The sequence below is a fragment of the Schistocerca americana genome, chromosome 5 (genome assembly GCF_021461395.2).
Source record: "Schistocerca americana isolate TAMUIC-IGC-003095 chromosome 5, iqSchAmer2.1, whole genome shotgun sequence".
Classification (NCBI taxonomy): domain Eukaryota; kingdom Metazoa; phylum Arthropoda; class Insecta; order Orthoptera; family Acrididae; genus Schistocerca; species Schistocerca americana.
Window position 1 is genome coordinate 62,683,667 of NC_060123.1, and position 23,766 is coordinate 62,707,432.

Here is a 23,766-nt window from a genome sequence, read left to right on the forward strand (position 1 = left end):
CCTGAGCAACTCGAGCAGACTGGCGGCCTAACGCGCAGACTCAGATGCAGGAACTCAGCCCCCGACCGGGCGACCACTCGTTGAGTTCTCTCACTGCGCCACAAATTCGGACCAGAGACAGACTAGCAAGCTGGGGACGAGAAACTGACCCCAGACTGACTCCAGACTCACCCAGACTGACCAACTGGCGAGCTCTTAGCGCCCTTTAAATGCACGTGAACAGGCAACCTTTCCCCTTTCCCACCAGAGGGAGACACAGAAGCTGCGATTGCCACAGCGGCGCCGCCGCCAGATACGGAGGGCTACTGCTCCACACAACGCGCTGCGGCGAGCTCTTCAAAACAGCAATTTTTGCCACGGCTCAACTACAGTAAAAGTGTCCTCAGTGACGCGTCCCGCTTCAAATTGAGCCCCGATGACCAGCGGAGACAAGTCTGGAGACGCCCTAGACAGTGATAGGATACCATCCTCACTTTAACTCACCATACTGCTGACAACCAGTAGTAATGATCTTGGACCGCGCTGCTACGGTCGCGGGTTCGAATCCTGCCTCGGGCATGGATGTGTGTGATGTCGTTAGGTTAGTTAGGTTTTAGTAGTTCTAAGTTCTAGGCGACTGATGACCTCAGATGTTTAGTCCCATAGTGCTCAGAGCCATTTGAACCATTTGGGGCCGCGCGGAGTGGCCGCTTGGTTTTAGGCGCCATGTCACGGATTGCGTGGCCCCTCCCGTCGGAGGTTCAAGTCCTCCCTCGGGCATGGTCGTGTGTGTGTGTTGTTCTTAGCATAAGTTAGTTTAAGTAGTGTGTAATTCTACGGACCGATGACCTCATCAGTTTGGTCCCTTAGGAATTCACACACATTTGAACATTTTGATTGGTCTGGGGTGCTATTTCTTTTCAAAGCATAACCCTTTTGGTTGTCAACCGCGGTACCCTTACGCTACAGCGATACGTCTACTGTATTCTGCACCCTGTTTTGTTGCCCTTCGTGACCAGCCGTCCTGGGCTTACATTTCAGCGAGATAATGCCCGCCTGCACACGGTGGGAGTTTCTACTGTTTGTCTTCGTGCTTGCGAAACCCTACCTTGGCCAGAAAGGTTACCGGATCTCTCCCAAACTGAGAATGTTTGGACCATTTTCGGCAGGACCTTCCAATCACCTCCGGATTTTGAAAATCTAACGCGTCTGGCAAGATATCCTTCAGGAGAACATCCAGTAACTCTGCCAATCAAAGCCAAGCCTAATAACAGCTTGCATGAAGGCCAGAGGTGGACCAACGCGTCACTGACAGCTATTTCTCTCGAATAAATCATCCAATCTTAATCTTCCTGGAACTGCAATCTTTCATTTATCTATACATGATGTAAATCACATCTGCCGATTTTTAGTGTATATGGGCAGAACATCAGCGGAAATGTACTTGACGACTCTTAGGAGAGACGTTTGAACATTATGAAAAGATTTGCTGTTAAAATTCCCAGAACGTACGTTCGATCGAAGAATAGTGGGGCGTTCTATTAGTTCCTGCCACATATTTCTCGCGAAATACCCACAGTGAGAAAATCAGAGAAATTAATCGTTCTTCCCACGAACTATTCGCTAATGGAGCGGATAACAACAGTTGCTCCGACAGTGAGGTGGTTTTGGGAGTATATATATGTAGATCATTGGGGAACGTAGTTCGTGATGAGAACACTGTAGCAAGCAGTTGTTGTTAACGCCTCCTTGGAGGCCAGTTAAGTAATGATGCTTTTGCTATGCTCACTTTGAAAGTTATTTGATGAAGTTGAAGCAATCTTAAATCCTTACTATTCAAGGATAATTCTTATTTTTCGATATTTTTATTAACTTCATTCCGTCTTCTTTGGCTGTATCTATCGTTACGTATCCATAGCCCTGCAACAACAGCTGGTTAACTTGTGCCAAGTTTTTAAAAAATAATCTTTACCTGACTACAATGTTTTGTGGTTTATCGTTGTTGTTCGCGCTGTGAGTCCACTGAGCTCAATATTTGAGTCAGCTTCAGTTGTCAGTTACAATTGGTCGATAGAATTTTTGAGGAATGGGAGCGCCGACACGTACATCGTAGCAAGTTATCACATTAATTATTGTTTAAGATATGATGTTCCACATAAGACTAAGTTTCTGTTTCAGCTGAGTTGAAGTTTCAGTATGAAAAAGTTCTCGATGGTCGTGCAGTACTGGTAGTTTTAACACATTATGTACTTTCGATTACTGTTGTTCCTTTAACAAACGAGACAATGAATAATAAGTTTGCTGCCCTTAATGATTTTTCTAATTTAGAGTCTTCATTTTCCACGCCATGGTCGGGGCTTGGCAGGGAGGGTGTTGTACCTAGAAGATAGTGTATCTAGGAACAATATGTTCCCTGGTCGGTGTTTCAATCTAGTGACTAAATTTGGAACCGCTTGAAGGAATACGCACTAGAAACCACCGTAAGTTGTTTCCGGCATCTTCTACTGTTTTTGTTACTGTCATGAGGCAAGAAGTTTTGTTTTGTGCGGCGTTTGTAAATATTAAGAATTCTCTACATTTAAGTTCAGTATGATGTACGTATTAAAGATATTTGGAGGATATCGTTAATTCTTTAGCTACAGAGATTTGTGGTGAGTAAAATTTTGTGTATTTTTGAAGCTAATTTACATAACGTATGGGCGGTAAACTTGTACTTCATTGGTAGTGCACCATCTTGTACCTCTTTGGTGAGTACTGCATAGACGTATACAATTGAAAACACAAATTCACAATGGCACAGCGCATTAGTGATGCAGATAAGGTTACTCGTTGCGAATTCTGTGCGGAAATATTGCATCAGCTGGAACAACATAATCTTCAGCGATGAGTCAACATTTCATATCAGTGGCATGGTGAACACCCACAACTGCAGAATATTGGGCAGCGAAAATCAACTTGCTCCCATGTACCACGTTCGTGACAGCCCCGAAGTTAATGTGTTTTGTGCCCTTAACAGACAAAGTGTACAGTCCTTTCTTCTTCATGGAGAAAGCTGTCATGGTGTTGTGTAACTGGATATGCTCCAAAAACTTTTAATTCCATAGATCGATGAAAATGACCTAGATGGCATGATTTACTACCAGCAATATGGAGCACCACCTCTTTTCCTCACGGAGGTTCAGGGTTTCCTCGATAATCGCTTCCCAGGTCGGTGATTGGTCGTGAAGGGCTAATCACATGGCGAACTCGTTTCCCAGAATTGACGTTACTGCCATTATTTATCTGGGTTTAATTAAACACAGTGTGTATGTTTCTCCCCTGCCGAATACTGTAGCCATCCTCAAAAATAGAATCTACTCTGTCATTGTACAAGTTAGGCGCGTTTCACTACGACGAGCGTGGGAAAAAATTGACTATCGGTGAGATGTTTGCCGCATCACAAATGTTAGCCACATGGAGCCAAAATGACACGTGGCAGTTTTATGTAGATCTTGAGGTTGTTTGCTATAAAATGACACATCTACCGATTCTTGAAGTTAGATCGATAAATTTCTATATAATCCCAAATTCCCAAAGCCCTTTTTGACTCACGCTGTATTGTCATACCCCGTAATATAAATATATTTATGATCCACAGCTTGGGATAGGATAAAATGTGGTTCGAACAGAACAACAGGATTAATGTAACGCTGCGCAAGTGTATTACAAGGCGCTCGATTTTTATACCACTTAGCTGTAGGATTAATTCATACTAACTAAATTTATTATAAGAACAGCTCTTCAGTGCAAAAAACTGTTGCTAATATCAAACTAAATCATTAGGTAAGACAGCTGCAGGATTGAAGTATGTGATATATACTTTCTACTTCCACAATTTGTATCTATGTTAGATCAGAAAAACTTACTGCAGGTATATATAGTTGATTCTTTTATAAAAATGAAAGTTTCATGAGTAGTGTCGCTGTGTGAGCACATATCAGGTCGCTGTATCAGGCATCAACTGCTGATTAATCTTATGCATTCCAGAGCTTCACATTACACTTTCCAATAGTAACAGTAGATCAGCATTCAGTTCTACTTGAGAACTGCTACGCTCAAGTTCATGGTGTCTCCAGACGCAAAATTAAGTGCCGTTGACAGGTTTTACGATAAGCGGTACACCCAACTCAAAAATGCCAGGAAACCGCCGGTAAAGCCTGGAGATTACATGTCCTGTACGTTCTCGTTATTCACATATTATTCTCACTACGTTGCAATCTTCACGCTATCTGGTGTACGTTTCTAAAAGTCCGCGGACCTCAGTTTCCGTTCGTCTGACGCCAGAAACACGACTAACAGCACCTAGCTTCTTCGTTTCCTACTACACTCCTGGAAATGGAAAAAAGAACACATTGACACCGGTGTGTCAGACCCACCATACTTGCTCCGGACACTGCGAGAGGGCTGTACAAGCAATGATCACACGCACGGCACAGCGGACACACCAGGAACCGCGGTGTTGGCCGTCGAATGGCGCTAGCTGCGCAGCATTTGTGCACCGCCGCCGTCAGTGTCAGCCAGCTTGCCGTGGCATACGGAGCTCCATCGCAGTCTTTAACACTGGTAGCATGCCGCGACAGCGTGGACGTGAACCGTATGTGCAGTTGACGGACTTTGAGCGAGGGCGTATAGTGGGCATGCGGGAGGCCGGGTGGACGTACCGCCGAATTGCTCAACACGTGGGGCGTGAGGTCTCCACAGTACATCGATGTTGTCGCCAGTGGTCGGCGGAAGGTGCATGTGCCCGTCGACCTGGGACCGGACCGCAGCGACGCACGGATGCACGCCAAGACCGTAGGATCCTACGCAGTGCCGTAGGGGACCGCACCGCCACTTCCCAGCAAATTAGGGACACTGTTGCTCCTGGGGTATCGGCGAGGACCATTCGCAACCGTCTCCATGAAGCTGGGCTACGGTCCCGCACACCGTTAGGCCGTCTTCCGCTCACGCCCCAACATCGTGCAGCCCGCCTCCAGTGGTGTCGCGACAGGCGTGAATGGAGGGACGAATGGAGACGTGTCGTCTTCAGCGATGAGAGTCGCTTCTGCCTTGGTGCCAATGATGGTCGTATGCGTGTTTGGCGCCGTGCAGGTGAGCGCCACAATCAGGACTGCATACGACCGAGGCACACAGGGCCAACACCCGGCATCATGGTGTGGGGAGCGATCTCCTACACTGGCCGTACACCACTGGTGATCGTCGAGGGGACACTGAATAGTGCACGGTACATCCAAACCGTCATCGAACCCATCGTTCTACCATTCCTAGACCGGCAAGGGAACTTGCTGTTCCAACAGGACAATGCACGTCCGCATGTATCCCGTGCCACCCAACGTGCTCTAGAAGGTGTAAGTCAACTACCCTGGCCAGCAAGATCTCCGGATCTGTCCCCCATTGAGCATGTTTGGGACTGGATGAAGCGTCGTCTCACGCGGTCTGCACGTCCAGCACGAACGCTGGTCCAACTGAGGCGCCAGGTGGAAATGGCATGGCAAGCCGTTCCACAGGACTACATCCAGCATCTCTAAGATCGTCTCCATGGGAGAATAGCAGCCTGCATTGCTGCGAAAGGTGGATATACACTGTACTAGTGCCGACATTGTGCATGCTCTGTTGCCTGTGTCTACGTGCCTGTGGTTCTGTCAGCGTGATCATGTGATGTATCTGACCCCAGGAATGTGTCAATAAAGTTTCCCCTTTCATGGGACAATGAATTCACGGTGTTCTTATTTCAATTTCCAGGAGTGTATTAAACCACCCTTCCACGTTTTGTAAATGCTTTTCCGGAAGGACTGATTTCCCACATAACCACTGTTATAGCACTTACCAACGGAAGTAAAGAAGTTGGAACCACGTGCTGGTCAGGGAACCGAACACAAATGTCTTTGTACCACAGACAGCTCGTCACTGTGTATGCCTCAGCCACTATCTCATGACTCTTCTACAATCTTTCCATAACCCACAGATGCTCTTTCATGATGTTGCGAAATTAGCACCTTCAGGATTTTTTCCTCTTCTAGCCTGATGGCCATTCAGCCATAACTACGAAGTTTGGTAAGTGGCAGTTTTGGCCCTTTCCCTTCAGGCTTGTTACTCGGATGTGATGATTCAACTTGATAACTGTACGCAACTGGTAACTGGTAAGGTTAATTTTTATGAAGACCTGCACCATTTACGAGAATTCTCTGCCACGTCAGCCTTCCAAATACACATCTCGACATGGTTCACATCTAAATCTACGTCTGTACTCCGCAAACCATCTCACAGCGAGCAATGAGGGTACAGGGTGACAATTATTGAACTGTAGGAAATAAGATCATCATAACGTCTGAACTTTGTCCGTTAGGACGTTCAAACTGCACGGTTGGTCGCGGGGCATGATGGGAATAACTATGCGCATGGTTTGGTTTGCCCACTTTCATTTGGATGGGTTCGTCAGTAAGCAATATTGCGGAATTTGGGGCATTGAGAATCCATATTTCGCGATCGAGAAGTATCTTCGCCCTCAACGGGTGGCTGTGTGGTATCCAGTGTCCAGTCACGGAATAATCATTGAGATATTCCTTGATAGCTCACTGACTACCGAAAGGTACGTGAAGTTTTTGGACATGATTTCAGCGGCATTATCCAAAGTGACCCTGATTTCGACAAGATGTTGTTCATGCAAGATGGAGCTCGACCTCATCGAAGCAGCAGAGTGTTTAATGTCCTGGAGGAGCATTTTGGGGACTGCATGCTGGCTCTGGGGTACCCAGAGGCCACTGGCAGGGGCCTCGATTGGCTGCCATGTTCTCCGGATCTGAACACACGCGACTCGTTTTTGTGGGGCTATATTAAAGACAAGGTATACAACAATAACCCCAAAACTACTGCTGAGCCAAAACAGCCATTCAGGAGGTCATCGACAGCATCGGTGTTCCGACGCTTCAGCGGGTCACGCAGAATTTCGCTATTCGTCTGCGCCACACATCGTCAACGATGGCAGGCGTATGGAAGATCTCATAACTTAAATCCCAATATCTGTGGTGACGTTTACATGTTGAATAAAGTGTGTGCATTCCGTAGTCTGTAACTACTTTACGTTTGTTTCATATACACTCCTGGAAATGGAAAAAAGAACACATTGACACCGGTGTGTCAGACCCACCATACTTGCTCCGGACACTGCGAGAGGGCTGTACAAGCAATGATCACACGCACGGCACAGCGGACACACCAGGAACCGCGGTGTTGGCCGTCGAATGGCGCTAGCTGCGCAGCATTTGTGCACCGCCGCCGTCAGTGTCAGCCAGTTTGCCGTGGCATACGGAGCTCCATCGCAGTCTTTAACACTGGTAGCATGCCGCGACAGCGCGGACGTGAACCGTATGTGCAGTTGACGGACTTTGAGCGAGGGCGTATAGTGGGCATGCGGGAGGCCGGGTGGACGTACCGCCGAATTGCTCAACACGTGGGGCGTGAGGTCTCCACAGTACATCGATGTTGTCGCCAGTGGTCGGCGGAAGGTGCACGTGCCCGTCGACCTGGGACCGGACCGCAGCGACGCACGGATGCACGCCAAGACCGTAGGATCCTACGCAGTGCCGTACGGGACCGCACCGCCACTTCCCAGCAAATTAGGGACACTGTTGCTCCTGGGGTATCGGCGAGGACCATTCACAACCGTCTCCATGAAGCTGGGCTACGGTCCCGCACACCGTTAGGCCGTCTTCCGCTCACGCCCCAACATCGTGCAGCCCGCCTCCAGTGGTGTCGCGACAGGCGTGAATGGAGGGACGAATGGAGACGTGTCGTCTTCAGCGATGAGAGTCGCTTCTGCCTTGGTGCCAATGATGGTCGTATGCGTGTTTGGCGCCGTGCAGGTGAGCGCCACAGTCAGGACTGCATACGACCGAGGCACACAGGGCCAACACCCGGCATCATGGTGTGGGGAGCGATCTCCTACACTGGCCGTACACCACTGGTGATCGTCGAGGGGACACTGAATAGTGTACGGTACATCCAAACCGTCATCGAACCCATCGTTCTACCATTCCTAGACCGGCAAGGGAACCTGCTGTTCCAACAGGACAATGCACGTCCGCATGTATCCCGTGCCACCCAACGTGCTCTAGAAGTTGTAAGTCAACTACCCTGGCCAGCAAGATCTCCGGATCTGTCCCCCATTGAGCATGTTTGGGACTGGATGAAGCGTCGTCTCACACGGTCTGCACGTCCAGCACGAACGCTGGTCCAACTGAGGCGCCAGGTGGAAATGGCATGGCAAGCCGTTCCACAGGACTACATCCAGCATCTCTACGATCGTCTCCATGGGAGAATAGCAGCCTGCATTGCTGCGAAAGGTGGATATACACTGTACTAGTGCCGACATTGTGCATGCTCTGTTGCCTGTGTCTATGTGCCTGTGGTTCTGTCAGTGTGATCATGTGATGTATCTGACCCCAGGAATGTGTCAATAAAGTTTCCCCTTCCTGGGACAATGAATTCACGGTGTTCTTATTTCAATTTCCAGGAGTGTAGTTCAACAATTGTCACCCTGTACTTTGGTGTTACTGACATATTGCCTTCTCCTGTTCCATTTTTTATTGGCGATTGGGAAGAATGTCGGTATGTCAGTATTAAATTTCTCTGATTTTCTCGTTGTGTTTTTTAAGATGCATTTTGGAGGAAGTAACGTCTTGAACAACTCTTCCAAGATCTTACTCTCTCGGGATTTCAGTAGCAAATCTCTAGGTGATGCGTTTCGCCTCTTTCGTAGCGTCTGCCATTGGAGCTAGTTCCGTATCTTCCCAAATGCTCTCGCGCTGATTAAACGATCCCGTGATTAAATGAATCGCACTTCGTCGGCACAGCATAGCAAATCGAGTATCTGGTTTACTGAATACTGTAACATTCCAAGAAACCCGAAAACCCAAATAAGAATGTCATGATAATTTAGAGTAGGGAACAGTGTTATCCTGACAGTTTGTAATGTCTCTTGCAGCGGTCTCTCCGCGATATTTTCAGAAATTTTATAAATTATAAAACTCAGTACATATCTCGAAATATCTCTTCTTATCTTACCGATTCCTAAACTTTAATATACGATGATTATCAATGCAAAGTAGTTTCAAGCCCTATTATTCCTTGGAGCGTCCATTTACTCCATGGAATAGCTTCTCTGCTATCTGTTTTCTCTTATGAAAAGAAGGAGGAATTCTTGCCGATTAGCCGTGAAAGAAGGAGGATGTATATGTATGTATTGTTGAGCTAGTCGTCATCTTGATGAGATTCTGTATGAGGAGGAATTTAATACACGAACTAAACTAAAGTAAGTGTGTTCGCGTATTATTTAACTGATTATTATTGACAGTGTCTGCTTACTACGCTGTGTTGCACGGGATCAGTGGGTAACGTCTGACTTACACTGGACGAACCTGCCGTTTTGTATGCTCAACATATCCAGTTACTTCAAATAAATAGGCTAACACGGTCTTACCAGCAGATCTCCGGTCTTCCCCATGTGATCACCGAAAGTTTATAATTATTACAAATGTTTTCAGGAGATCGACTGACAATTTTCGTCGCACCGAGACTTGGAATATGGTTCACTGCCTTATGGAATTTAAGTTAAGCTCAATTTAATCAGGATAGAACAGTATTGAACTGTGTGAATGTGATAAGCCTGCTTTGTGAATGAAAATTCCCTTAACATACGCATGTTTTTACTATCCTTATCAGTGAAGCTAAATCAGGCCGGTGTGACAGAGGTTTTTAAATTTTTTGAATACCACAAAAAAAATATTAAAAGTTACGATAACTTTGACAATAATATAACACCTTAAAGTTTTAATGAACACCAATTTCAATAATTACTGAGTATGTCATGATATAAAGGTAGAAAGAAAGAAAGGTTATTTTTAAACAGCTATCAAACATCTCAGTCATAACTACCAATCAGTGCGACGAAAGTTAAGTCCAAAGTAATATGTCGGTCAAAGATAACATTTATTGTGAAAGAGAGTTGTAAACGCGGCGAAAAGGAAATTCTATGCGTCTACAACGCTCGATCATGGAAAAGTTAGTCGCTTGCAAGCTTGCTTGCTATAAAGTCAAGAGAGAGCACCGTTTGTTATAGTACTACAACGGAACACTACGAGATTATTTCTTTAAAAAAAAGTAATATTGGGTGATAGAAATGCGCGGAGTTTGTTCTCAGTTAATCTGACTTGAGAACTTGAACTGAAGTGATATTCTGATAGTGTACGACGAGTTAATGAACTTTAAATTTTGGAGATATTATTGTTGGACTCAACCTTCATCAAAGTGAACAGTTACAATGAAGAATGGACATAGTATCGAAGACTGCAATACCTGATTAGCCTGGAGTAGGAAACATTAATACGAATACACGAAGATAATACAAATACCCCGATTGTAAAACTTGTCGTAATTGTCACGATCACCGAATTGAAAAGAATCGTAATTGATCAGATTCATCAGCGTGTGTGTGGTGTGATGAATATAAACTAATTGCTAAGAAGGAACAATAAAATAGTTCGTCAGTAATGTAAATCTCACCTGTTGGCTCCATCATTAATTGAACTGTGTGATAGTTGACAATCAAAATTAATTAACTGTGAACATTTTAATTGAAACAGTGACTTGATGAACATTGAGCATTGAAAGGAGTGTTTTGCCGAAATAATATCACGAGGCACGAAAGCAAAATAGCATTATAGATTATCTCTGGATTTGCGTCGTGCCGTAGTGAACAATTCTGCCTCTCAACGTAACAACAACTACTGATACTGAACCGCAAATGAATTTTTCCTCGCTTCAGTGGTGTGAAACGACGCCGGTGATGAATGATTCACTCAATACTGCAATAAATAACTAACCGGGCACAGAAAATTATCATAAAACCGTAAGCCGGCCAGAGTGGCCGATCGGTTCTAGGCGCTACAGTCTGGAGCCGCGCGACCTCTGCGGTCGCAGGTTCGAATCCTGCCTCGGGCATGGATGTGTGTGATGTCCTTAGGTTAGTTAGGTTTAAGTAGTTCTAAGTTCTAGGGGACTGATGACCTCAAAAGTTAAGCCCCATAGTGCTCAGAGCCATTTGAACCATAAAACCATAATAGACAATTAAAATCAGCAGTTCGCATCGCTGAGAAGACTGTGCGGACTCGCAAACGGACTTTCATACCTAACGCTAGGAACAATTTTCTTTAGAGATTTTCAGGTGCTGTTCCACGTTATACGGCGGGGACAACCATCACTGCGCGTCGCGTCTCCATTCCACTGACCGAGCTGTAGCAGTAGCGGCTCAACATCAACAGCGACAACAAAAAGGGGAGAGGGGACGTCACAATACCTAACTCTTTCACTTCATGATGAATTTAATGACAATGAGTGTGGACATGCGTAACTATCTACATCACCAGCTGTAGTGTATTGTAGACAGTCAATTTAATGCTATTCTAGAGAATACAGCATTGGAGAGTTGATACAAACATGCTGTAACAATAAATAAAAAGACCACAAATATTTTTAATTTTCTTAATGTGGAAGGGAACAATGACACGATTTTGTTTTGGTGAGAGTATCAAAGTAGATATAATGTTACTAAGTTCCTAATTAATAAATTTTTTATAGTGACAAGAAAAAATCTGCAGTAGAATCTTGCGAGAGATGAACGTATGAAATGAGAAGGAAATAGTGATGTTCAGTATGCGGTAGAGAAGTACAAATAACTTGCAGAGTTCACAGAAAAACGACTGAAAGCTGAGTTCTGACAGGAAAGAGGTTTCCACAGTTCCAAGAACAGCCACAGCAGACCACGCGATGTACTCCAGAATTAATACCGGTTGCCTTAACGAACCACAGCGACGACACGACATGGAAACGCTTCTGCCGTCAGCCTCTCCGCCGTGTCAGGCCGAGTAAACAGTCCCTCGAGCTCCACGCAACAGAGGTCGTTTCTCTGCTTACACTGGCCGGCGAGGAGGAGCTGAGCGCATCTACCAGGAAGACTCGCCCTCTGTGTCGCCACACAGTCTGCAAACATACCATCTCGTCATGTCCGAATGACCCCGCTATTCTGCCAACTACACTAAAGCAACGAGAACACTGAGTTGTCACTCATTCGTGGCTGGTCTCTGTAGTCGCTCACAATGTTGCTCGTTGCACGTCTAAAGCGCAGTTTCTATCGTTAATGCTCAACGTTTTCAGTCTAGGGACGAATGTTTCATGTTGATTGCCGAGATAAGGAATTGAGTGAAGATCGCATCGATGTAATGTACGACGTGTCACGATGCGACAGCTGCAAAAAACTGCCGACGAATAATGATGAAGAAACAGATAGAACGAAGAGAAACGGAAAAAGTGCTTGCTAGCATGGAGGATTATATACACGTATCCAATGGTTCGAATATCTTTTCTTTTTTTTTTTTTTTTTTTGTCGTCTTACTTCTTTTCAGTTCCAAATCCTGAATCATGTAAATATACAGTTCATCAAATGCATGCTAATTAACATGCATCTAATCATCATTTTTATGAAAAATGCAAGTCATTATGTCACTACCTACTTATTGCACACCATTGCAAACATAAACTCTTAATTACTGATATTGTATAGAAGATTGTTCACAAAGATTTTCTAAGTTAAACAAACAATACACAACTACGGGCGAACTTACATAAAATATCGGTCAGTATGAATTTTTATTTGCGATTAAAACTGGAATTTTGTTGATGATACGTAGTTACAAAGAAGAAAATGTGAATTTTTGTAAAAATGATGGTAATATACACTCCTGGAAATTGAAATAAGAACACCGTGAATTCATTGTCCCAGGAAGGGGAAACTTTATTGACACATGCCTCGGGTCAGATACATCACATGATCACACTGACAGAACCACAGGCACATAGACACAGGCAACAGAGCATGCACAATGTCGGCACTAGTACAGTGTATATCCACCTTTCGCATCAATGCAGGCTGCTATTCTCCCATGGAGACGATCGTAGAGATGCTGGATGTAGTCCTGTCGAACGGCTTGCCATGCCATTTCCACCTGGCGCCTCAGTTGGACCAGCGTTCGTGCTGGACGTGCAGACCGCGTGAGACGACGCTTCATCCAGTCCCAAACATGCTCAATGGGGGACAGATCCGGAGATCTTGCTGGCCAGGGTAGTTGACTTACACCTTCTAGAGCACGTTGGGTGGCACGGGATACATGCGGACGTGCATTGTCCTGTTGGAACAGCAAGTTCCCTTGCCGGTCTAGGAATGGTAGAACGATGGGTTCGATGACGGTTTGGATGTACTGTGCACTATTCAGTGTCCCCTCGACGATCACCAGTGGTGTACGGCCAGTGTAGGAGATCGCTCCCCACACCATGATGCCGGGTGTTGGCCCTGTGTGCCTTGGTCGTATGCAGTCCTGATTGTGGCGCTCACCTGCACGGCGCCAAACACGCATACGACCATCATTGGCACCAAGGCAGAAGCGACTCTCATCGCTTAAGACGACACGTCTCCATTCGTCCCTCCATTCACGCCTGTCGCGACACCACTGGAGGCGGACTGCACGATGTTGGGCCGTGAGCGGAAGACGGCCTAACGGTGTGCGGGACCGTAGCCCAGCTTCATGGAGACGGTTGCGAATGGTCCTCGCCGATACCCCAGGAGCAACAGTGTCCCTAATTTGCTGGGAAGTGGCGGTGCGGTCCCCTACGGCACTGCGTAGGATCCTACGGTCTTGGCGTGCATCCGTGCGTCGCTGCGATGCCCACTATACGCCCTCGCTCAAAGTCCGTCAACTGCACATACGGTTCACGTCCACGCTGTCGCGGCATGCTACCAGTGTTAAAGACTGCGATGGAGCTCCGTATGCCACGGCAAGCTGGCTGACACTGACGGCGGCGGTGCTCAAATGCTGCGCAGCTAGCGCCATTCGACGGCCAACACCGCGGTTCCTGGTGTGTCCGCTGTGCCGTGCGTGTGATCATTGCTTGTACAGCCCTCTCGCAGTGTCCGGAGCAAGTATGGTGGGTCTGACACACCGGTGTCAATGTGTTCTTTTTTCCATTTCCAGGAGTGTATGTGTTAATTAGCCTATACTCGATGAAATTTAAGTGATGTAGGTATTCGAATGAACGAAAAAATAAGACAGAGATCGCAACAAGATTCGAACCAGCGATCCAGTGATTACCCACTTACCTTTCTCCAACGTCATCGATTTTTTTCCCACATGTAAGAACTTTAACACTGACAACATGAAAGTCAAAATAAATACAAGAAATTCAAATAATTAACAGCAATTTATCTGCATAAGTTGTGGATTAAAACCTCCTTCACATTTTTGTTCCACTTCCTTACACAAAATAACCAAAACTCGATTTCATTCTAATCAGTCAAAAAATAAGACTATTACTGTACGCAGTATTTCAGATAAGCACTCTACAACTGGTAAAATATTTGAGTAGTTCTATTAACATCTGACATTCTAAATAACATCTTAAGTTTATGATTAAAAAAGGGCTAATACCAATTAGCAACTACTTCTCAAGCATTTTACAGAGAACACATTTATTTCACACACAGATACATAAAAAAATTAAATTTTAGGTACAGCCAACGGAAGTTCTTGAAAAGTCAAAGGAATATAAGAGTGAACAAGTTCTTTAATAGTTACATTTCAGTTTAATTGGAAATAAATCAGTCTTTCTTAATATGTAGCAAATCATCGACTGAAGTAACCATCTGACTCCTGTGAGGTCTGCCACGAGCTTGTGCACGAACCCTCTTCGCGTATTCGCATATTCCAAACGATTTTGGCAGGATATTGTATATGCTTCTGCCGGAGCAGGATCTTTTATATTCGGTTCATTTAACAAGTCTTGAATTCCAAACAAAATCTGCTTGATTGTTATCGCTGGTCGCCATACCTTGTCTTCATCAAGAAGTGAACTGCAATCTGTTCCTGAAGGATAGACATTGGGATGGAACAACGGTGGTTCAAATTTGCATTCTGGGGGCTAGAAGGATAATCATCCTTGAAGATCATTCTTAGTTCATATTGACCTCCTTCCCAAGGTGTCCCTTTCTTCCCAGGTATGGAACATTCCCAGCTCATCAGATTTAAGCTTCTATCTGCGTTCTTTACTGGTCGAGCTACAAAGCCAAATGGGTGATCCTTCCTCCAGGCTTTCCGCTCCGCTAGACGTCCTATGGCGATCCCCGACATTTCACCAAGCCTAGCGGTCTGATCCAAGCGTTAACAATGTATAATACAAAGAGCTTTCTCAACACCAATCTTTTGGACACAATACACCTCCCGTTTAAACACAAGAATTCGATTGAGCCACATGCGCCATTGTGAAAAACAACCTTACTTTTGGCGACTTGAAGTTTCTCACAACATTTCAAAGTCAGTTATCTACAGAAATTTTGTTGTGTGGGTCAGCTTTGGCTTACTGGTATCTGAGTCCTGATTTTCGCATAATTTAAATACAAAAATCCACTTTCCGGGCCGTCTCTTTGTAAGCATATCATGTTTCCACCTACCTCTACGCTCTCACTGACGTCCGTGTCTGTCATTTCATATCTGTATAACTTGAAAAAACATTAAAGCAGTGTACCGCACACCAGCGCCAGTTCTGAGCTAGCACTTCTTTTCGCTAAATTGACGGTGACGCCCTGATTAGTTACTGGGTTTCCTGATAATGACTCTGAACGTTTTTTTTACAAGTTCTAAGTTTTTCTGATCAGACTTCCTAAATGTTTTAATATTTTGTAGTCTACTGATGTATAGAATAGGGACATATGGAGAACACTTGAAAGAAGAAGAGACAGGGTGATAATATATGTGTTAAGACATCAGGGAATAGCTTTAGTGATATCAGAGGGAGCTGTAGAGGGTAAGAAGACAGAGCTTGAAATGTAAGCCAACATATAAAAAATGAAATAAGTGTATGGCATTGTTGGAAGGCGGGCTCCATCCGGGGAAGTTCGGCCGCCAAGTGCAAGTCTTATTTCAGTCGAGGACACATTGGGCGACTTCCATGCCGGTGATGAGGACAACACAACGCCCAGTCCACGAGGAGAGAAAACCTCCAAGCCGGCCGAGATACGAACCCGGGCCCACTGCATGGGAAACAAGAACGTTACCATCCACCTAAGCAGGCGGACATATCCAACATACAATTGAAGACATTGGCTTCACTCCTACTCTGAGAGGAAGAGGTTCGCACAAAAGAGGATGTCAACTTAGGCTTCGTCAAATCAATAATAAGACTGACGACGTGCAAAAATAAATAAATCAATAAAATCAAATAAAGTAAAAAAATTACAAACGAAAAGACATAATATTGTAAATGTTCTATAGTATTATTACATCAACCAGTTTTTAGCGTCTTACAAGGCGATCATAGTTTAAGTTTAATGATAGCCTTGTAAACCGAAAACCAGTTAAGAGGAAACTGAAGAGCCAAAGAAACTACTACACCTGCCTAATATCGTGTCGGGGCTCTGTGAGCACCCAGACGTGCCGCAACGCGACGTGGCATGGACTTGACTAATCTCTGAAGTAGTGCTGGAGGGAACTGACACCATGAATGTTGCGGGGCTGTCTATAAATCTGTTAAGAACACGAGGGTGTGGGAGATCTCTTCTGAACTGCACGTTGAAATGCATCCCAAATATGCTCAATAATGTTCATGTCTGGGGAGTCTGATGGTCAGCGGAAGTGTTTAAACTCAAAAGAGTGTTTCTGGAGCCACTCTGTAGCAATTATGGACGTGTGTGGTGTTGCATAGTCCTTGTGTTGCCAAAGTCCGTCGGAATGCCTAATGGACGTGTATGAATGCAGGTGATCAGACAGGATGCTTATGTACGTGTCACTTGTCACAGTCGTATCTGGAAGTATCAGGAATCCCATATCACTTCAACAGCACACTCCCCACTCCATTACAGAGCCTCCGCCAGCTGGAACTGTCCCCTGCTGACATGTAGGGTCCATGGATTCATGAGGTTGTCTCCATTCTCATACACGTCCATCCGCTCGATACAATTTGAAAGGAGTCTCGTCCGACCAGGCAACATGTTTCCAGTCATCAACAGTCCAATGTCGGTATTGACGGGCCTAGGTGAGGCGTAAAGCTTTGTCTCGCGCAGTCATCAAGGGTAAGCGAGCGGGCGTTCAGCTCCGAAAGCCCATATCGATGATGTTCTGTTGAATGTTTCGTTCTGACACTTTTTCATGACCCAGCATTGAAATCTGCAGTAATTTGTGGAAGGGTTACACTTCTGTTACGTTCAAAGATTCTCTTCAGTCGTGTTGGCCCCCTTCTTGAAAGTTTTTTTTTACGGTCACAGTGATGTCGGAGATTTGATGTTTTACCGGATTCCTGATATTCACGTGCACTCGCGAAATGATCGCACAGGAAAAATCTTCACTTCATGGCTCCCTCAGAGATTCTCTCTCCCATCGCTCATGTGCCGACAATAACACCACGTTCAAACTCGCTTAAATCTTGATAAGCTGCCATTGTAGCAGCAGTAACCGATCTGCGCCAGACACTTCTTCTCTTATACAGAGCGTTGCCGATCGCAGCGCCGTATTATGCCTGTTTACATATCTCTCTCTGTATTTGAGCCGCGTGGGTTTAGCCGAGAGGTCTAAGGCGCTGCAGTCATGGACAGTGCGGCTGGTCCCGGCGGAGGTTCGAGTCCTCCCTCGGGCATGGGTGTGTGTTTGTCCTTAGGATAATTTAGGTTGAGTAATGTGTAAGCTTGGGGACTGATGACTTTGGCATTTAAGCCCCATAAGATTTCACACACATTTGAACATTTCTCTCTCTGTTTGCTGTATTTGAGTACGCATGCCTATACCAATTCCTTTGTCATTTCAGTGTATTTGTTTTCTTTTCCTGTTGTCCTCAGTTTCGCGTCATGTCATGTTGATAATTAACACTTTAGATCCGTCTAACCATAACTGAACAAAACTGTTCATATCCTAGTGCTGCGGAAACAAAACTTCGTATGGCAGAAAGTAGAATAGCTGCAAAACAGAAAGTAAAACACATGTAGGCCTTCATCTACGAGTTTTACCACTGAAGACGCCTTGCAAATAATAAAAGTGAAATGCATATGGTAAGAAACCCTCCTTTCATTCAGTTGTGATTAGAGGGACTGAACCGTTGCGCGGTCGATACGTCACGCCATGGTGTCTATAGCTCTGGTCAGACGCACTGGTGGGTGCCAGCAAGCGCGCTGATGCCGCATATGGGCCTAGTCTCGCCTAGAGCTAACATTCGAAAATGGCAGTGTTGAGCGCCCGTAGTTGTCTAGTTCAAGATCCAGAGGAACGACATTAGCGAGACGGCGTGTAGATTTTCGCGCAATTCTTGTTTTCCACAGTGCTATGTGGGTAATTCAAATCCCAAGGTGTTGACAGATGTGAAAATTACCGAATTATCGGTAAGTCACGGCCGCAAAATACTAACACGAATTATTTACAGACGAATGGAAAAACTGGTAGAGGCTGACCTCTGGGAAGATCAGTGTGAATTCCGTAGAAATGTTGGAAAACGTGAGGCAATACTGACCTTACGACTTGTCTTAGAAGATAGATTAAGGAAAGGCAAACCTACGTTTCTAGCATTTGTAGACTTAGAGAAAGCTTTTGACAATGTTGACTGGAATACTCTCTTTCAAATTCTGAAGGTGACAGGGGTAAAATACATGGGGCGAAAGGCTGTTTACAATTTGTACAGAAACCAGATGGCAGCTATAAGAGCCGAGGGGCATGAAAGGGAAGCAGTGGTTGGGAAGGGAGCGAGACAGGGTTGTAGCCTATCCCAGATGTCATTCAATCTGTATATTGAGCAAGCAGTAAAGGAAACAAAAGAATAGGAATTAAAATCCATGGAGAAGAAATAAAAACTTTGAGGTTCGCCGATGACACTCTAATTCTGTCAGAGACAGCAAAGGACCTGGAAGAGCAGTTGAATGGAATCAACAATGTCTTGAAAGAAGGATATAAGATGAACATCAACAAAAGCAAAACGAGGATAATGGAATGTAGTCAAATTAAATCGGGTGATGCTGAGGGGATTAGATTGGAAATGAGACACTTAAAGTAGTAAAGGAGTTTTGCTATTTAGGGAGTAAAATAACTGATGATGGTCGAAGTAGAGAGGATATAAAATATGGACTGGCACTGGCAAGGAAATCGTTTCTGAAGAAGAGAAATTTGTTAACATCGAGTATAGATTTAAGTTTTAGCAAGTCATTTCTGAAAGCATTCGTATGGAGTGTAGCCATGTATGGAAGTGAAAATGGACGATAAATAGTTTGGACAAGAACAGAATAGAAGCTTTCGAAATGTGGTGTTACAGAAGAATGCTGAAGATTAGATGGGTAGATCACATAACCAATGAGGAGGTATTGAACAGAACTGTGGAGAAGAGAAATTTGTGGCATAACTCGACTAGAAGAAGGGATCGGTTGGTAGGACAAGTTCTGAGGCATCAAGGGATTACCAATTTAGTATTTGAGGGCAGCGTGGAGGGTAAAAATTGTAGCGGGAGACCAAGAGATGGATACACCAAGCAGATACAGAATGATGTAGGCTGCAGTAGGTACTGCGAGATGCAGAAGCTTGCACAGGCTACAGTAGCATAGAGAGGTGTTTCAGTCCAGTCTCTGGACTGAAGACCACAACAACAACAATGTGGGTAGGATTTCGAAGCTGCTCCAACAAGGCTTACTTCGACAGTAGGAAGAATGTGACTGAAAATGGCAACTGAGTTTTGGCGTCAAAGCAATTCCACAATGCACATTTGCTATAAATATTTAAAATACCTTCTAGACAATGGTGGTGACCTGTTAGCGTATACACGGATGCTCCATAGGAAATATTTACGGAAAATGGGCATAATGGATAGCGATGATATCAGAGAAACGCAGTCGGACGTTACGGAAGAAAAGCAACCATTTTAAGAAAAAACTTTGCTGACGTACGGGTTATCTGTGCAGCAGCTTGTGGCATTGGAACAAGAACTATCCAAAGCATGTGTCGGAAGAAAAGAATCCCCTACGTTCAGTTCTCCAAGGAAAAATATTAAATAACATAGTTCTTTAACCAAATCAAACAACTTATCGAAAGACGTTGTCAGGCCGAGATTCCATCAGTTTTACAATAATGGCGATTACCTGACGTCAGAAAAGCTGAGAAAAAATTCATTAAAAAAATAAATTTTACTGGATGGGATAGGTCTGCGAGACTTCTGTTAAGCGATATAAGATTTAAATACGGAAGTGATATGAGACCTATACTCTATTTGGATGACACTCAGGATACTCAGAACCATTCAGTAAAGTACTTATTGTAGAATTCAAGCCAAAGTGGGGCTGTAAGCTACCTGTTGGGAAAGGAGCCAGGCTGACGACTATGCATGTGGGGTCAGCGAAGACTGGTTTTCTTTAAAAACAGTAAATAATTTACAGATGTAACAAAAAAAAAAGTCAGAATACTACCATTAGGAATTGAACACAGCTAGATTTGAGCAACTATGCGTTTTCGTTAGCGTGCTAGTTTGCTTGAAATTCCAGTAGTTATAGTAGTTTTCACCCTGATATGCGCTTTGTCAGTGATTTACATACATTTACACTTCATATAGACTTGTAATACCTAATGTTATCTATAAAAGTTTTCCACTCCAGAGAATTCAGATAACGAATTGAACAGGAGGGCTTTAACAATGTTTTCTAAATTCACACAATGTACACATCATTGCTACATAACGATATGACTGACGTAGGCTAAATCACCATTTCACCTCAAAAACGAGCAATTAAATTGATTTTGAACAAAGCAGAAACTACTACGATGAGTAACAGAGGTGCATGTGACTTATGAAGTGCTTGTGACTCACGATCTGGCAACAGCGCCATAGCAGCCACCCGTCAGTACACGTGACCGGAGCTATAGTAAAACATCATGGCGTTAGGAGGGCGTGGTTCGGACGGAGATGGAGGCGCGAGGGCAATGACGGAGAGACCGGGAGGGTGAAACAGTTCGCTTGAGGTGAGGCGGCCGGGTTGGAACTTGGCGGGGAGGCGATTAGTGTGCTGGCACTTGACAGCTAGTAAAAGTTCGGCAGTCAACAGTCACCGGCTCTGAGCGTAGCAGCAATCCCAGGACGAGAAACTCAGGCCGGTTCCTCGATTGTGAACCATTATTACCTCGGCTGCGGGCCGCGGTGAACCTTTGTACCTGTGGGGCGCCTGCCAAGGGAAGGAGCGTGTTGTCTGCTTCAGTGACTGAACGGACCTAGAGGCGGACGGTGGACCGTTGATGTGTTGAAGTATCCTAAGGAAATGCAGTCCGAAAACGAAGGAAGTAGGTTACAGTACACTTGTTCGCCCACTGCTTGAATACTGCTCACCGGTGTGGGATCCGTACCAGATAGGGTTGATGGAGGAGGTCCAACGGAGAACAGCACGCTTCGTTACAGGATCATTTGGTAATCGCGAAAGCGTTTCGGAGATGATAGACTCCAGTGGAAGACTCTGCAAGAGAGACGGTCAGTAGCTCGGTACGGGCTTTTGGTGGTTTCGAAAACATACCTTCACCGAGGAGTCAAACAGTATATTGCTCCCTGCTACATATATCTCACGCAGTGACCACACAGAGGCATACCGACAATCTTTCCTTCCACGAACAATACGAGACTGGAATAGAAGGGAGAACCGATAGAGGTACTCAAAGTACCCTCCGCCACACACCGTCAGGTGGCTTGCGGATTATAGATGTAGATGTAGAAGATGCTGTGTCGGCTCCACGCTGTCTTTCCTGGATCGTTGTACTGATATATCAGGTGAGCTTCCGATTTGGGTTATCGGATACGACGGAGCCGAGCATCGGTAGTAACTGTAGTTATAATTAATATTTCCTGTGCCAGTACTGCAACTGTTTAGTTCGGTAGTTTTATGGTTGTTTGTTCGAGGTTCACGTCTTGTTCCATATCACACTTCTGGTTATTGATCCCGCTTCTGTCTCTGCGCAGAAAAGTTGCGTGTGCACTCCTATAAAATTGCTGAATTTGCTTCTTTATTTAATCTGTTATTCGCGAAGTTCTGTCTCATCTTCCTAGTAGGCTGCCGTAAGGCGTCGCATGTGTGACGGCGCGCATTTATATGTTGGGTGGGTTCATTTCGTGTGCCACGCCCTGCATGAGTTGTTACTGGAGTGCACAGTTTCATTTATTGTCTTGCTTATAATACCAAATTCGACCTTCTTTTTAAGGGCGGCTCTTTTTATCTTAATTATTAATTCTCATTAAGTTTCTCAGAACTGCTGAAAGCAAGGGGAAACTACGGCCGTAATTATTCCCGAGGGCATGCAGCTGTACTGTATGGTTAAATGATGATGGCGTCCTCTTGGGTAAAATATTCCGACGGTAAAATAGTCCCCCATTCGTATCTCCGGGCGGGGACTACTCAAGAGGATGTCGTTATCAGGAGAAAGAAAACTGGCGTTCTACGGATCGGAGCGTGCAATGTCAGATCCCTTAACCGGGCAGGTAGATTAGAAAATTTAAAAAGGGAAAGCGATAGGTTAAAGTTAGATATAGTGGGAATTAGTGAAGTTCGGTGGCAGGAGGAACAAGACTTTTGGTCAGGTGGATACAGGGTAATAAACACAAAATCAAATAGGGGTAATGCAGGAGTAGGTTTAATAATGAATTAAAAAAACAGGACTGCGGGTAAGCTACTACAAACAGCATAGTGAACGCATTATTGTGGCCAAGATAAGACACGAAGCCCACGCCTACTACAGTAGTACAAGTTTATGTGCCAACTAGCTCTGCAGATGATGAAATTGAAGAAATGTATGATGAGATAAAAGAAATTATTCAGGTAGTGAAGGAAGAGGAAAATTTAATAGTCATGGCTGACTGGAATTCGAGAGTAGGAAAAGGGAGAGAAGGAAACATAGTAGGTGAATATGAATTGGGGCTAAGAAATGGAAGAGGAAGCCGCCTGGTAGAGTTTTACACAGAGCAGAACTTAATCATAGCTAACATTTGGTTCAAGAATCATGAAAGAAGGTTGTATACATGGAAGAATCCTGGAGATATTAGAAGGTATCAGATAGACTATATAATGGTAAGACAGAGATTTAGGAACCAGGTTTTAAATTGTAAGACATTTCCAGGGGCAGATGTGGACTCTGACCACAATCTATTGGTTATGAACTGTAGATTAAAACTGAAAAAACTGCAAAAAGGTGGGAATTTAAGAAGATGAGACCTGGATAAACTGAAGGAACCAGAGGTTGTACAGAGTTTCAGGTAGAGCATAAGGGAACAATTGACAGGAATGGGGGAAAGAAGTACAGTAGAACAAGAATGGGTAGCTCTGAGGGATGAAGTAGTGAAGGCAGCAAAGGATCAAATAGGTAAAAATACGAGGACTAGTAGAACTCCTTGGGTAGCAGAAGAAATATTGAACTTAATTGACGAAAGGAGAAAATATAAAAATGCAGTAAGTGGAGCAGGCAAAAAGGAATACAGACGTCTCAAAAATGAGATCGACAGGAAATGCAAAATGGTTAAGCAGGGATGGCTAGAGGACAAATGTAAGAATGTAGTGGCTCATCTCATTATGGGTAAGATAGATACTGCCTACAGGAAAATTAAAGAGACCTTTGGAGAAAAGAGAACCACTTGTATGAATATCTAGAGCTCAGATGG

At 44.6% G+C, this 23,766-nt stretch overlaps 1 pseudogene; it reads right to left on the bottom strand.

Annotated features, from left to right (window-relative positions):
• Nucleotides 1-14,722: 14,722 nt before the first annotated feature.
• Nucleotides 14,723-15,251, bottom strand: LOC124615665 (annotated as a pseudogene).
• Nucleotides 15,252-23,766: the final 8,515 nt, after the last annotated feature.